Below are 14,679 nucleotides of genomic sequence, written 5' to 3'. Positions count from 1 at the left end.
TAGATGGATTTTGATATTAAGATTATATTGTTATTTGTTTAATTCAATTCAAGACCTTTATTATTTGCATGAGGAATTTTTATTGCTATGCTTAATGCTTTAAAAGAACTGACTTATCTTTTAATGATTTGATGATTCATGCATGACTAACCAAAGGATTGTTATGAATTAGATCCCTAGGCAATAAAAATTGCATGATAGACTATGATATCGAAAGATGATTAGTTCATGTGTGGGAATCAAGGAAGCTTAGTGAGTCAAATTCCCTTCTACGATTAGAGGTTTTCAAAGAAATTAATGCTTATTTTTTCTTTTGAGAACCACTTAGAAATTTGATGGTAGAAATGGATTAATATGACTTGAGAAAGCTTATTAATTAATTTAGGGAAATCCACCATCGCATGCAAATAACTTTAGTATACCTTAGAGTAATTTTGGTCTTAAGTTGGATTAAATAGGCAATTATATAACCTTGATTTAATGAAATGTAAACCCTAATTGCATTCATCCATCAATTCAGTTTTTATTAAGTTCTTCGATTTGCATAAATTCTTTTAGTTTTTGTTCATTCAATTGATTCATAAGTTCAACTTAGTTTAGTTTAAAATTGATTTGGTACTGTGATATAGTCTCTGTGGGATCGATACTTTTCTCATCCTTATGCGCACATTTGACTAAGGTACACTTGCCTGAATTAACTGTGCATAAATTACACAACAATGGCCACTCAGAAAATATGAGTCAAGATTGTTGATTAATTAAATCCCCAAACATTGCAAAAAAAGAATATTTATTTGTTCATAAATTTTCTATCATTTATTTTTCTAATTAAATCCCCAAATAGCCACAACCTTAATTTAACCATAATTTGTTGTTGCCAATCTCTATTCTTGGGTATATTTATCCTAATTTTTTCCAGATCGATGTTGTCTGTTTTAATAGTTGAAGACATTTCAAACAACTTTCTTTTATTCTTCGTATTAAACAATGCATGATCATTTCCTGTACTATGTATTTGAAGTCAGAAGAGCTTACCAAGATGACAGCTATGGAGAACCGGGTCCAAAATAGAATCCTACTAAAATCCTTCAAAAGGAAAGTCTTAATTGAATATAAACTCGAAATAATAATGCTATCTTGGTAAAAATGAACTAAGATAAAAATTCTAAAATGGCGTCAACTTGGTAAGAACGTACTAAGATAGAATTTCCGTGATGATGCTATATCGGTAAATTTTTACTAAGATGGGTCAGTAGCATCATTTCTGTTTCTTATGTGTCTTAGAATAGTCCCAGCTTGCATAAAACGTATTGTCCTTCTCCTATACTGCACCAATCAATTAGTTCAAATATAAATTATTTTTCAAAACTAAAATATAAAAATAAACATGCTCTTAATTAATTGTGTATTTGAATTTTGTTTTCAAAACTAATTCCAAAAAACATGTTCTTTGATTTCTGACTTCAAAAACATAATTTCAATTGGTTATTTAATATTATATTCCATCAATCATATAATTTCTATACTATAAAGTTGAGTTTTATTTTAAAATCCATCATTTCCATGATTCTAAAATATACCTATACTTTTTCATTTTTATCTTTATCCATATTAATTTATTTGTTATCATTCTTATGAAATTTTCTGATAGATTTTTGACATGCCTTTGTTTTTTTTTTCTTTTAATACATGCATCTATATCACATGGGGTGATTAATCCTAATTTAATTAATGTCACATGTCAACGCCTTTCTTGTATCATGCATATCTTCGGCAGTATAGATTTTTCTTGTTTTATATAGTTTAATTCTATTTAATTAATGCCACATGTCAATTATTAAAATATCAAATAATAAGGTCGAAAAGAAGTATCTATTAATATAAACCCTCAACATGCAATTTAAATTTTGCTATCCTATCAATCCTTTAAAACCTTGTGGCAACAGAAGTTGATTTAATCTTATTGTATCATATGTTGCTTGGGAACCTCTGTGCTTGGCGAAAATTCTCTCCCCTTACTCCATACAGTACACGGTATCATTATGCAAAGTACACAATATCATTAATTATGCATCTAAGCTTAATTTTTAAATAATTATGTTAATATTTATTTTTTTATAAATTTATTATCAGGGTCCTTGTGATACATAGGAATATCGGATAGCCTATATTCAATTTAATGATAGAAGGGATTAAAAAGAAATGTAAACATTATATTATTGCTTTGGAAAAATGTATCTTACCTAATAAAAATAATTAAATAGTTGATTAATTATTCTAAGATAATTAATTAATTTATTATCAATATAAATGGAATCTATATATAGCAATTAATCTAGGATGATATATTTACTAAAATAATAGAGCAAGCCTACTGATACAGTACAAGATTCGGATCAACTGAGTAAATATTTACAAAATTGGTTTTGAAAGACCCATCTTAGTACATGCATATAGGAGAAAATTAGAATTTGGTGTGGGAGGCTATGTTTGGGCCATTTAATAGAGGAACACTTATTGGTTGCACAACGTGGAAAGTTGGCACCAAGGAAGGTTGAACCATACGAGATAGTTGAAGTCATCAATGAGAATACTTATAGAGTAAATCTATGTGGCCATATACGTCCCATGATATTTTCAATATCAAACACTTGGTACTATATGTTGGTGATCAGTCAAATAATGATTTGAATCTGAGGATGGATTCCCCCCAACCAGAGAGGACGATGCAGTACAGGAGAAGGCCAATAAATTCTATGCAAGTTGGGACCACTCCAAAATACGTAAGAAGCTTGGATAGTGTCACTGATCCAACCGAGTAATCAATTACCAAGTTGGCACTTGCATGAAACTTCTATCTTAGTTCGAAATTACCAAGTTAGCACCAGCATAGAACTTCTATTCTGTTTCAAATTTACTAAGTTTTGCCTACACAGAATTTCCATCTTAGTTCGAATTTACCAAGATAGCGCCAACACGCAATTTCTATCTTAGTTTGAATTTACTAAGCTAGTGCCAGTGTAGGACTTCTATTATAGTTCTTAATTATCAAATTAGTATTAGATCATGATTTCTGAATTTTTATTCAATTAGGACTTTCTTTTTGAAGAGTTTTAGTAGAATTCTATTATGGAGTGTTTTCATAAATTAGGAATCTTTTTTATATGAGTCATAAGGGTGTATGCGTATATAAAGAGTAGCTAGGGGAAGGCTAAAACATTTTTTAATATTTAATTTTCTCTTAAATATTCAGTAAAGAATTTTTCTTCCTAGTAGTTCAACATCTGCTCTTTTCTTTGAAGTTTTCCCCAATGTGTTTTGTTTCCGTATTGTGCCAGTTTCTCCCTGGGTTGTAGAGAATCCGACCTCGGATTCATGTTACCATTTAAGAGACTGCCAACAGCACTTCTACCATGCTTCTTTATTTCTAACCCTTTGATAGATAATTGGTAATGTAAGTCTCCAGTACGAATTGAGATTTCTCCATTGTATATCTTAAATTGCTTTCACTTCACAGAACCTGAATATTCTTTTATTGACCCTTTTGAGCATTGCAAGAGTGCTTTCCAATAAGGATTTTCATAGACATGCATGTAGACAATGTGATCATAATCTCCAAGAAGATAAATATTATCTTCATCATATTGAAATTCATAATGAATGATGGCATATTCCTCCTTAGTAATTGGTTCTTAATCATAAATTGGAGGTTCATTCCAATTAATAAGTTTCTTTTCAAGAGATATTGTTGAGGAGAATGGCCACACCTTCTCTTTAACCTTCACACCTTTCATCTCAAACTCCTTGTCAATTAAAGCATATGCAACACCCATCTCCTTTAAGGCACTTGTGAATTCAATCATGGCAAAAAGGCTAGAACCCTCCTCGGGTTTTGGTTTAGGTATATTCTCTTGTGATGGATATAAAATCAACATTTTCCCTTTAAACTCAAAGGAGTAGGTGTTCTTTCGTTCGTCATGGACTATGTAACATCAAATTACCATGGGCACCCAAGTAGCAAATGGCAAGCATCAATGCATACAACACCACACTACACATGACCACTATAATTATTAGTAGTAGAAAAGCTTGCTAGACATTGGTGTGTGACTGAAACTTCATTCTTTCTTTTTAGCCATGCAAGTTTGTAGGGTGAGGGTGTAGTTGAGTTTTTAGGTTCAGTTTGTGGATGGATACTTCCGCTATAACATTCTCACAATTCCTGCTATCAATTATAAGGCTTGTAACCTTTCCACCCATAGTACATGTGGTGTGAAAAGTATTATTTCTTAGCCAATCTATTTACTTGATAGGTCTTGAAGAAGAAAATTTGATAAGAGTGCTTAGGGAGCACAAAAGGGTGATTGGATGGAGCATTGGTGACATTCAAGAAATAAGTCCATTAGTTTGCATGCACAAAATTATGATGGAAGAAAGATTCAAGCCTATGGTGCTGCCCCAAAGGAGGTTAAATCCTAATATGAAAGAGGTATTAAAGAAAGAGGTGATAAAATGGCTTGATTCAGGTATTATCTTTCCTATTTCTAATTCTTTTTGGATAAGTCCTGTGCAAGTTGTGCCAAAAAGGCTGGGACCATTATAGTTGAAAATGAAAATAATGAATTAATCCCTACAAGGACAGTAACAGGTTGGAGGGTATGTATCGACTATAGGAAATTGAATGATGCTATTAGAAAAGATCATTTCCCCCTTCCTTTTATTGATCAAACGATTGAAAAACTTGCTGGTCAGGAATTTTATTGTTTTTTTTATGGTTATTCTAGTTATCACCAAATTACATTGCTCCTGAAGACTAAGAGCAAACTACCTTTACATGCCCTTATGGAACATTTGCATTTAGGAGAATGCCTTTTGGTTTGTGCAATGCCCCTACTACTTTTCAAAGATGCATGATGTCTCTATTTTTGGATTTCATTGATGATTTTATGGAGATATTTATGGATGACATTTCTATTTTTGGATCTTCATTCGATGCATTGCTTGCATAGTTTGTCTTCGGTGTTTAACAGTTGTGATGAATCTAAACTTATTCTTAATTGGGAAAATGTCATTTTATGGTTAAGGAATGAATTATTTTAGGCTATAAAGTATCTTCTAAAGGTACTGAAGTGGTTAGAGCTAAAATTGAGTTAATTGAAAAACTCCCCCCCCCCCAAAATCATTGAAAGTAGAGGTTTTTTGGGACATGCAGGTTTTTATAGAAGGTTCATTAAGAACTTTTCTAAAATTGCTAATCTTTTAGTGAAGGACACACCGTTTGTGATTGATAGTGCTTGTTTGCATGCATTTAATTGTTTAAAAGAGAAATTGATCTAAGCTCCCATAGTTTCGGCCCCCATTTGGAATTTGCCTTTTGAGATCATGTGTGATGCAAGTGATGATACTTTAGGTGCAGTTTTAGGACAAAGAATAGATAGGAAATTTCATACCATTTATTATGCAAGTAGAACCATGAATGAGGCACAAAGAAATTATACAACAACTGAAAAAAAAAAAAAAAAACTACTTGCTGTAATATTTGCTATTGAAAAATTTAGACCTTATTTGATCTTGTCTAAAGTGATTGTCTATACTGACCATTCTGCATTGAAGTATTTACTTGTTAAAAATGATGCAAAACCTAGGTTGATAATATAGATTTTATTGTTGCAAAAAATTGACCTAAAAGTCAAAGACAATAAAGATATCAAAAACATGGTAGTTGATCACTTGTCTAGATTGGACGAGGAATATGTGGAAAGCATGGAAGAACACCCTTTGCATGATGAATTTCCTAATGAGAAATTATATTTTGTGCATGATAATGATGAATCGTGGTATGCTGATTTGGCTATTTTTTTTGTAGGTGACAAGTTTCCCCCTAACATTTCTTTTTATCAAAAGAAGAAATTTTTATCTGATGTAAGTCACTACCTTTGGGAAGAACCGTATCTATACAAGATTTGTGTAGATAACATGGTGAGAAGATGCATACCAAAGGAAGAGGTGCGGAGTATACTTAGCTTTTGTCATGACAAAGAAGTAGCTGGACACCATGGACCTTCCAAGACGACAGCAAATGTTTTACAAGGTGGATTTTATTGGCCTACATTATTCAAGGATGCTTATGCCTATGTAAGTTCTTGTGATCGATGCCAACGAACAGGTAATATATCAAGGAAAAATGAGATGCCCCTAAACAATATTCTTATTTGTGATATTTTTTATTTTTGGGACATTGATTTCATAGGTCCTTTTCCAAAATCCTTCAATAGTGAGTATATACTTGTTGCTATTGATTATGTAAGTAAATGGGTGTAAGCAATTACATGTCCCATTAATGATGCTAAGGTTGTAATCAAATTATTGCTACCCCTTATCATTCCCAAACTAGTGGACAAGTAGAAATTTCAAATAGGGAATTGAAAGGTATTTTGGAAAAGACTGTGAGCTTATCTATGAAGGATTGGTCAATGAAATTGGATGATGCACTTTGGGCCCATAGGACAGCTTTCAAAACACCCATTTGAATGTCTCTTTATAGGTTGGTGTTTGGTAAGGCTTGTCACTTCATTGTTGAATTAGAGCATAAAACATATTGGGCAATGAAATTGCTTAACTTTGATTTACAAGTTGTAGGTGAACAAAGAAAGATGCAATTGAATGAAATTGAAGAATGATGGCACCAAGATTATGAGAATTCTAGAATTTATAAAGAAAGAACTAAGGCATGGCATGATGCACACATTAAAAAGAAAGAATTCACATTTGAATACAATGTTCCTCTTTATAATTCTAGATTGAAGCTTTTTCCCAACAAACTAAAGTCAAGATGGAGTGATCCATACATAGTAACTAAAGTTTTTCCTCATGGTGCAATTGAAGTATCTAAAGAAATAAGGGAACTATCAAAGTCAATGGGCAAAGATTGAAGCCTTACATTGATGGTGGACATAATCATTTCTTCAAGTCCACCATTCACTTGAAAGATCTATGAAAATGGAAACCGAGTCAAGCTAGCGACAATAACTTGGAATTATATTTTTTATTTATGCACTTTATGATTTCTAGTTGTTTCATGTTTCTTTATTTACTTTTAAGTTTTGTTTTAATTTTTACTTTCTCTTGTTATTGTTGTTTCTTTCTTCTCTTTTGATTGATGTAAGGTAGGTTGCAACTTTGGAGTCTATGGATAGGAAATTTCAGCATGTATAGTTGAAATCAAGACCAACTCGAAAAGAAGTTTCTTTCCCTTCTTTTTGCTCTTTAATTTACTTAACATTTAGAACAATGTTAAATTTAAGTTTGGGGGGAGGAGATTGCAATTTTTGTGAAAATTTTTGTGAACTCGAAAGCATGAGCATGGTATAATTACACTAATTTTTTTTTTCAAAATATGCTTTAGCTTAAGTTTGTGATTGCTGGATTTTTCTTGATGACTAAAAGCCTATGATAAATTCTTGACTGAAATCGAATATGACTTGGAAAAGGAAGATAAATGCTAATCCTGAGGCTTGGTTGATTCCCGTGTTAATTCTATTGTATAATGAAAGTTGAAATTGTTGATCACATTATGCTCTGATTTTGTGAATTTTGTGCAACTTGGTGAATGATTATGTGAGCTATATGGAACAATATGATCATTATGTGATATTCTAGAACTTGTTTGATTAGCATTTGAGGTGAAATTCTAGACAACATACTTTAGAGATGATTTAGGCCATATTTGGCTCGTTTGAGCATTTTCAAGCCAACCTTGATATATTTCAATCCTTACCCTTTTGAGTCTTTTCAAAAGAATGACATATGCAAAGCATATGATTAGCCACCATTTGAATTTTTTTCTTTAACACTCATTGTACTTAACTTGTCAAACCCGAAAAACCATGATCTATCCTTTAAAAGAGCTTAAATTTGCACAATGATGTTGATGAATGAAAGAAGGAAAGATGAAGGAAAAAAAAAAGTGTTGAAAAGGAAAGAAAATAAACTTCAGAAATATATCATGAGCTTAAAATTATGCGCTGAAAAGTTTATTCACTAACCAAGAAAATCAAAAGAAATAAGTTTGGGGGTTATAATACATGTGAAAAATAAAGAATATAGGGATATCTAGAGAGTACATTTATATGTGCATATCCTTCTATGCTCTTTTGCTTTGTAATTTCTTATCATTTCTTTGTTAGACCTTACCTATGCTTCATATTACAAGCTTAATAAAGACCTATTGAAATAAAGTTTTATGATTGTCTACATTAGTGGAGAAGAACTATGAAGAAAAAACCTATTGAATATCCAAAAATTTCAAAGATCCATTAGTTTGCATAATTTGAACTAAAAAACATGCATGACACTTGAAAATTGACAAAATACACAAATACATACACACACACATTTCAATTTTCATGATGAGATTTTGTTAGCATAAGATTCATGATAATTCTTGAATGGTATTTTGAATGCTTTCTAAGTTATATACCTTATATAATCTTTGAGGCATATACTTTGGAAAATCAAGATAAGCAAAGCATGATCAATTCATTAGCTTAAGTATGATTTTATTCATATTTTGATTGAGACGATCAAAAGCTAAGTTTGGGGGTATTTGATAAGCCTATATTTGTACATATTTTCATACTTCTAACTTGATGATTTTGGTAATAATGTTTTTGAAATTAGAATGGTATTGCGCTAATTATGATGAAATTGTCTTGCAAGATGATTTAGAGCTTAATTGTGCAATTTTAAGGAGGAGTTTGATTTAACTGATCAAGATAATCATAGAGGAAGGATCATGCAGCAATGATGCTCCATGATGTAGCCATGAAGGAGATAATCCATTGAAATCGGATTTGATATGCATGCACAAAAATTGGGAAATTTCCTGTTTTGATATAGTTATCGTATTTTGGCATAACTTTCTACCTATAACTCGGATTGAGATGATTCAAACAGATAATTAAAGATGAGAGATAGGGCTACAACTCTTGTGTTTATTACTCAACCTAATACCGTCACCAACCAAGTGAAATTCGAGCTACAGGTTTCGGGTCTGGCAGTTGGCAATGCAGAAGAGATAGGAATTCAACTGAGATAAAGACTAAGAAGCCTAATTTGTGTTGAATTAGGATTCTGCATTGAGAAGCAATTGAGGGGAGGCTGCACTATAAAAAGGATCATAGTCTCAAGGCAAGGGGGAACATCCTTAGAGAGAATTCAGTAGAGAAAAGAAGAGGAAGCAGTCTCAACACATCAGAAGAGAAGATGAAGAAATTTCTATTCATTTTTTGATGTGTTCTTGCTATGTTTTCCCTTTAATTTTCTTGAGTATGTTGAATTTAATGATATCTAGCTAAATTCTCTTACCTATGGTTTAGATGGATTTTGATCTTAAGATTATATAGTTATTTGTTTAATTCAATTCAAGACCTTTATTATTTGCATGTAGAATTTTTATTGATATGCTTAATGCTTTAAAAGAACTGGCCAATCTTTTAATGATTTGATGATTCATGCATGACTAACCAAAGGATTGTTATGAATTAGATCCCTAGGCAATAAAAATTGCATGGTAGACTATGATAACGAAAGATGATTAGCACATGTGTGGGAATCAAGGAAGCTTAGTGAATTAAATCCTTTTCTACGACTAGAGGTTTCCAAATAAATTAATGCTTATTTTTCCTTTTGACAACCACTTAAAAATTTGATGGTAGAATTGGAGTAATAAAGGATTAATATAACTTGAGAAAACTTATTAATTAATTTAGGAAAATCCACCATCACATGCAAATAACTTTAATAAACCTTAGGGTAATTCCAGTCTTAAGATGGATTTAATAGGCAATTATATAACCTTGATTTAATGAAATCTAAACTTTAGCTACATTCATCCATAAATTCAGTTTTTATTAAGTTCTTCGATTTGCATTAATTCTTTTAATTTTTATTCATTCAATTTATTCACGAATTCAACTTAGGTTAGCTTAAAATTGATTTGGTACTGTGATCTAATCTCTGTGGGATTGATACTTTTCTCATTATTATACGCACATTTGAGTAAAGTACACTTGTTTGAATTAACTGTGCATAAATTACAAAACAATGGCCACTCAGAAAATATGAGTCAAGATTGTTGATTAATTAAATCCCCAAAGATTGCAAAAAAGAATATTTATTTGTTTATAAACTTTCTATCATTTATTTTTCTAATTAAATCCCCAAACAGCCACAACCTTAATTTAACCATAATTTGTTGTTGCCAATCTCTATTCTTGTGTATATTTATCCTAATTTTTCCAGATCGATGATGTAGTTTGAGACTTTTCAAACAACTTTCTTTTATTCTTTCTATTAAACGATGCATGATCATTTCCTGTACTATGTATTTGAAACGTGCCAATCCAATACTTTGGGTATTGAAGTGGATAGAGCTAAAATTGAGTTAATTGAAAAACTTCTCCTTCCAAAATCGTTGAAAGAAGTTAGAGGTTTTTTGGGACATGTAGGTTTTTATAGAAGATTCATTATGGACTTTTTTAAAATTGCTACGCCTCTAACTAATCTTTTAGTGAAGGACACATCGTTTGTGATTGATAGTGTTTGTTTGCATGCATTTAAATGTTTAAAAGAGAAATTGATCCAAGATCCTATAGTTTTGGCCCCCATTTGGAATTTGCCTTTTGAGATCATGTGCGATGCAAGTGATAATACTGTAGGTGCAGTTTTAGGACAAGGAATAGATAGGAAATTTCATACCATTTATTATGAAAGTAGAATCATGAATGAGGCACAAAAAAAATTATACAACAGCTGAAAAAAAAAACTACTTATTGTAATATTTGCTATTGAAAAATTTAGAACTTATTTGATCTTGTCTAAAGTGATTGTCTATACTGATCATTCTGCATTGAAGTATTTATTTGTTAAAAAAGATGCAAAACCTAGGTTGATAAGATGGATTTTATTGTTACAAGAATTTGACCTAGAAATCATAGACAAGAAAGGCATCGAAAACATGGTAGTTGATCACTTGTCTAGATTGGACGGGGAGTATGTGGAGAGCATGGATGAACACCCTTTGCATGATGATTTTCTTGATGAGAAATTATGTTTTGTGCATGATAATGATGAACCGTGGTATGCTGATTTTGCTAATTTTCTTGTATGTGACGAGTTGTGCCTAACATTTCTTTTCATCAAAAGAAGAAATTTTTATCTGATGTAAGTCACTATCTTTGGGAGGAACCGTATGTATACAAGATTTGTGCAGATGGCATGGTGAGAAGATGCATACCAAAGGAAGAGGTGCGAAGTATAGTTAGCTTTTGTCATGACAAAGAAGCAGGTGGACACCATGGACCATCCAAGACGGCGGCGAAGGTTTTACAAAGTGGATTTTATTGGCCGACATTATTCAATGATGCTTATGCCTATGTAAGTTTTTGTGATCGATGCCAACAAACAAGTAATATATCAAGGAAAAATGAGATGCCCCTAAACAATATTCTTATTTGTGATATTTTTTATGTTTGGGGCATTGATTTCATGAGTCCTTTTCCAAAATCCTTTAATAATGAGTATATACTTGTTGTTGTTGATTATGTGAATAAATGGATGGAAGCAATTGCATGTCCCATTAATGATGCTAAGGTTGTAATCAAATTATTGAAAAAAAAATATTTTTACTAGATAAGGTACACTAAGGGCTATCATTAATGATGGAGGTAAACACTTTTGCAATAAATAGTTTGATAATTTATTAATTAAATATGGTGTAACCCATAAGATTGCTACCCCCTATCATCCCCAAACTAGTGAACAAGTAGAAATTTCAAATAGGGAATTGAAAAGTATTTCGGAAAAGACTGTGAGCTTATCTAGGAAGGGTTGGTCAATGAAATTTGATAATGCACTTTGGGCTTATAGGACAGCTTTCAAAATATCCATTGGAATGTCTCCTTATTGGTTGGTGTTTGGTAAGGCTTGTCACTTCCCTGTTGAATTAGAGCATAAAGCATATTGGACAATGAAACTGCTTAACTTTGATTTGCAAGTTGCAAGTAAACAAAGAAAGATGCAATTGAATGAACTTGAAGAATGGTGGCACCAAGCTTATGAGAATTTTAGAATTTATAAAGAAAGAACAAAGGCATGGCATGATGCACACCTTAAAAAGAAAGAATTCACAGTTGAGGATAAGGTTCTTCTTTAAGTTGATGACAATGTTAAATTTAAGTTTGGGGGGAGGAGATTGCAATATTTGCGAAAATTTTTGTGAACCCGAGAGCATAAGCATGGTATGAATGCACGAATTTTTTTTTTCGAAATATGCTTTAGCTTAAGTTTGTGATTGCTGGATTTTTCTTGATGAATAAAAGCCTAAGATAAATTCTTGATTGAAATCGAATATGACTTAGAAAAGGAAGATAAATGCTAATCTTGAGGATTGACTGATTCTTGTGTTAACTCTATTGTATAATGAAAGTTGAAATTCTTGAGCACATTATGCCATGATCTTGTGAATTGTGTGCAACTTGGTGAATGATTATGTGAGTTATATGGAACAATATGATCATTATGTGATATTCTAGAACTTGTTTGATTAACCTTTGAGGCGAAATCCTAGACAACATATTACTTTGGAGATGATTTAGGCCATATTTGAATCGTTTGAGCATTTTCAAGCCAACATTGATATATTTCAATCCTTAGTTACCCTTTTGAGCATTTTCAAAGCATATGATTTGCCACCATTCGAATTCTTTTCTTTAACACTCATTGTACTTAACCTGTCAAACCCGGAAAACCATGATCTACCCTTTAAGAGAGCTTAAATTTGCACAATGATGTCGATGAATGAAAGAAGGGAAGAAGAAAGAAAAAGAAAAAAAAAGTGTTGAGGAAGAAAGAAAAGAGACTTCAGAAATATATCATGAGCCTAAAATTATGTGTTGAAAAGTTTATTCACTACCCAAGAAAATTAAAAGAAATAAATTTGGGGGTTGTAATACATGTGAAAAATAAAGAATATGGGTATATCTAGAGAGTACATTTATATGTGCATATCCTTTTATGCTCTTTTGCTTTGTAATTCCTTATCTTTTCTTTGTTAGACCCTACCTAGGCCTCACATTACAAGCTTAATAAAGACCTATTGAAATAAAGTTTTATGATTGTCTACATTAGTGGAGAAGGACTATGAAGAGCAAACCTATGGAATATCCAAAAATTTCAAAGTTCCATTGGTTTGCATAATTTAAACTAAGAAGCATGCATGGCACTCAAAAATTGACAAAACACACACATACACACACACAAACACACACACACACACACACACACAAACACACACACACACACACTTCAATTTTCATGATGAGATTTTTTTAGCTTAAGATTCATGATAATTCTTGGATGGTATTTTGAATGCTTTCTAAGTTGTATACCTTATATAATCTTTGAGGCATATACTTTGGAAAATCAAGATAAGCAAAGCATGATTAATTCATGAGTTTAAGTATTTATTCATATTTTGACCAAGGACGATCAAAAGCTAAGTTTGGAGGTATTTGATAAGCCTATATTTGTACATATTTTCATACCTCTAACTTGATGATTTTGGTAATAATGTTTTTGAAATTAGCATGGTATTGCACTAATTATGATGAAATAGTCTTGCAAGATGATTTGGAGCTTAATTGTGCAATTTTAAGGAGGAGTTTGATTTAATTGATCAAGATAATCATAGAGGAAGGACCATGCAACAATGACTTTTTGCCTACAACTCAGATTGGGGCTACAACTCTTGTGTTTATCACTCAACCTAATTTCGCCGCCAACCAAGTGCAATTACAAGTTTCGGGGGGCACATCCTTAGAGAGAATTCAGCAGACAAGAGAAGAGGAAGTAGACTCAACCAATCAGAAGAGAAGAGGAAGTAATTTCAGCATGCCAGAGAAGGAGAAGAAGAATCCGAATTCAAGAAGGAGAAATGCTTAGTTGTTGCACTTGTCTTCTACCTTCAAAGGCTAAAGTTTTCTTGTTATTCTATTCATTATTTGATGTGTTTTTGCTGTGTTTCCACTTTAAATTTCTTGAGTATGTTGAATTTAATGATGTCTAGCTAAATTCTCTTACATAGGGTTTAGATGGATTTTGATCTTAAGATTATATAATTATTTGTTTAATTCAATTCAAGACATTTATTATTTGCATGAGGAATTATTTTTGCTATGCTTAATGCTTTAAAAGAACTGGCCAATCTTTTAATGATTTGATGATTCATGCATGACTAATCAAAGGATTGTTATGAATTAGATCCCTAGGCAATAAAAATTGCATGATAGACTATGATATCGAAAGATGATTAGCTCATGTGTGGGAACCAAGGAAGTTTAGTGAGTCAAATCCCCTTCTACGATTAGAGTTTTCCAAAGAGATTAATGCTTATTTTTCCTTTTGACAACCACTTAGAAATTTGATGGTAGAATTGGATTAATAAAGGATTAATATAACTTAAGAAAGATTATTAATTAATTTAGGAAAATCCACCATCACATGCAAATAACTTTATTATACCTTAGGATAATTTCAGTCTTGAGTTGGATGAAATAGGCAATTACATAACCTTGATTTAATGAAATCTAAACCCTATCTGCATTCATCCATCAATTCAGT

This window comes from Nelumbo nucifera, chromosome 8 (assembly GCF_055504915.1).
Source record: "Nelumbo nucifera cultivar China Antique chromosome 8, China Antique-T2T, whole genome shotgun sequence".
NCBI classification, from domain to species: Eukaryota; Viridiplantae; Streptophyta; class Magnoliopsida; order Proteales; family Nelumbonaceae; genus Nelumbo; species Nelumbo nucifera.
The sequence above is the reverse complement of the archived record's forward strand: the minus strand, read 5'-3'. Positions refer to the sequence as shown.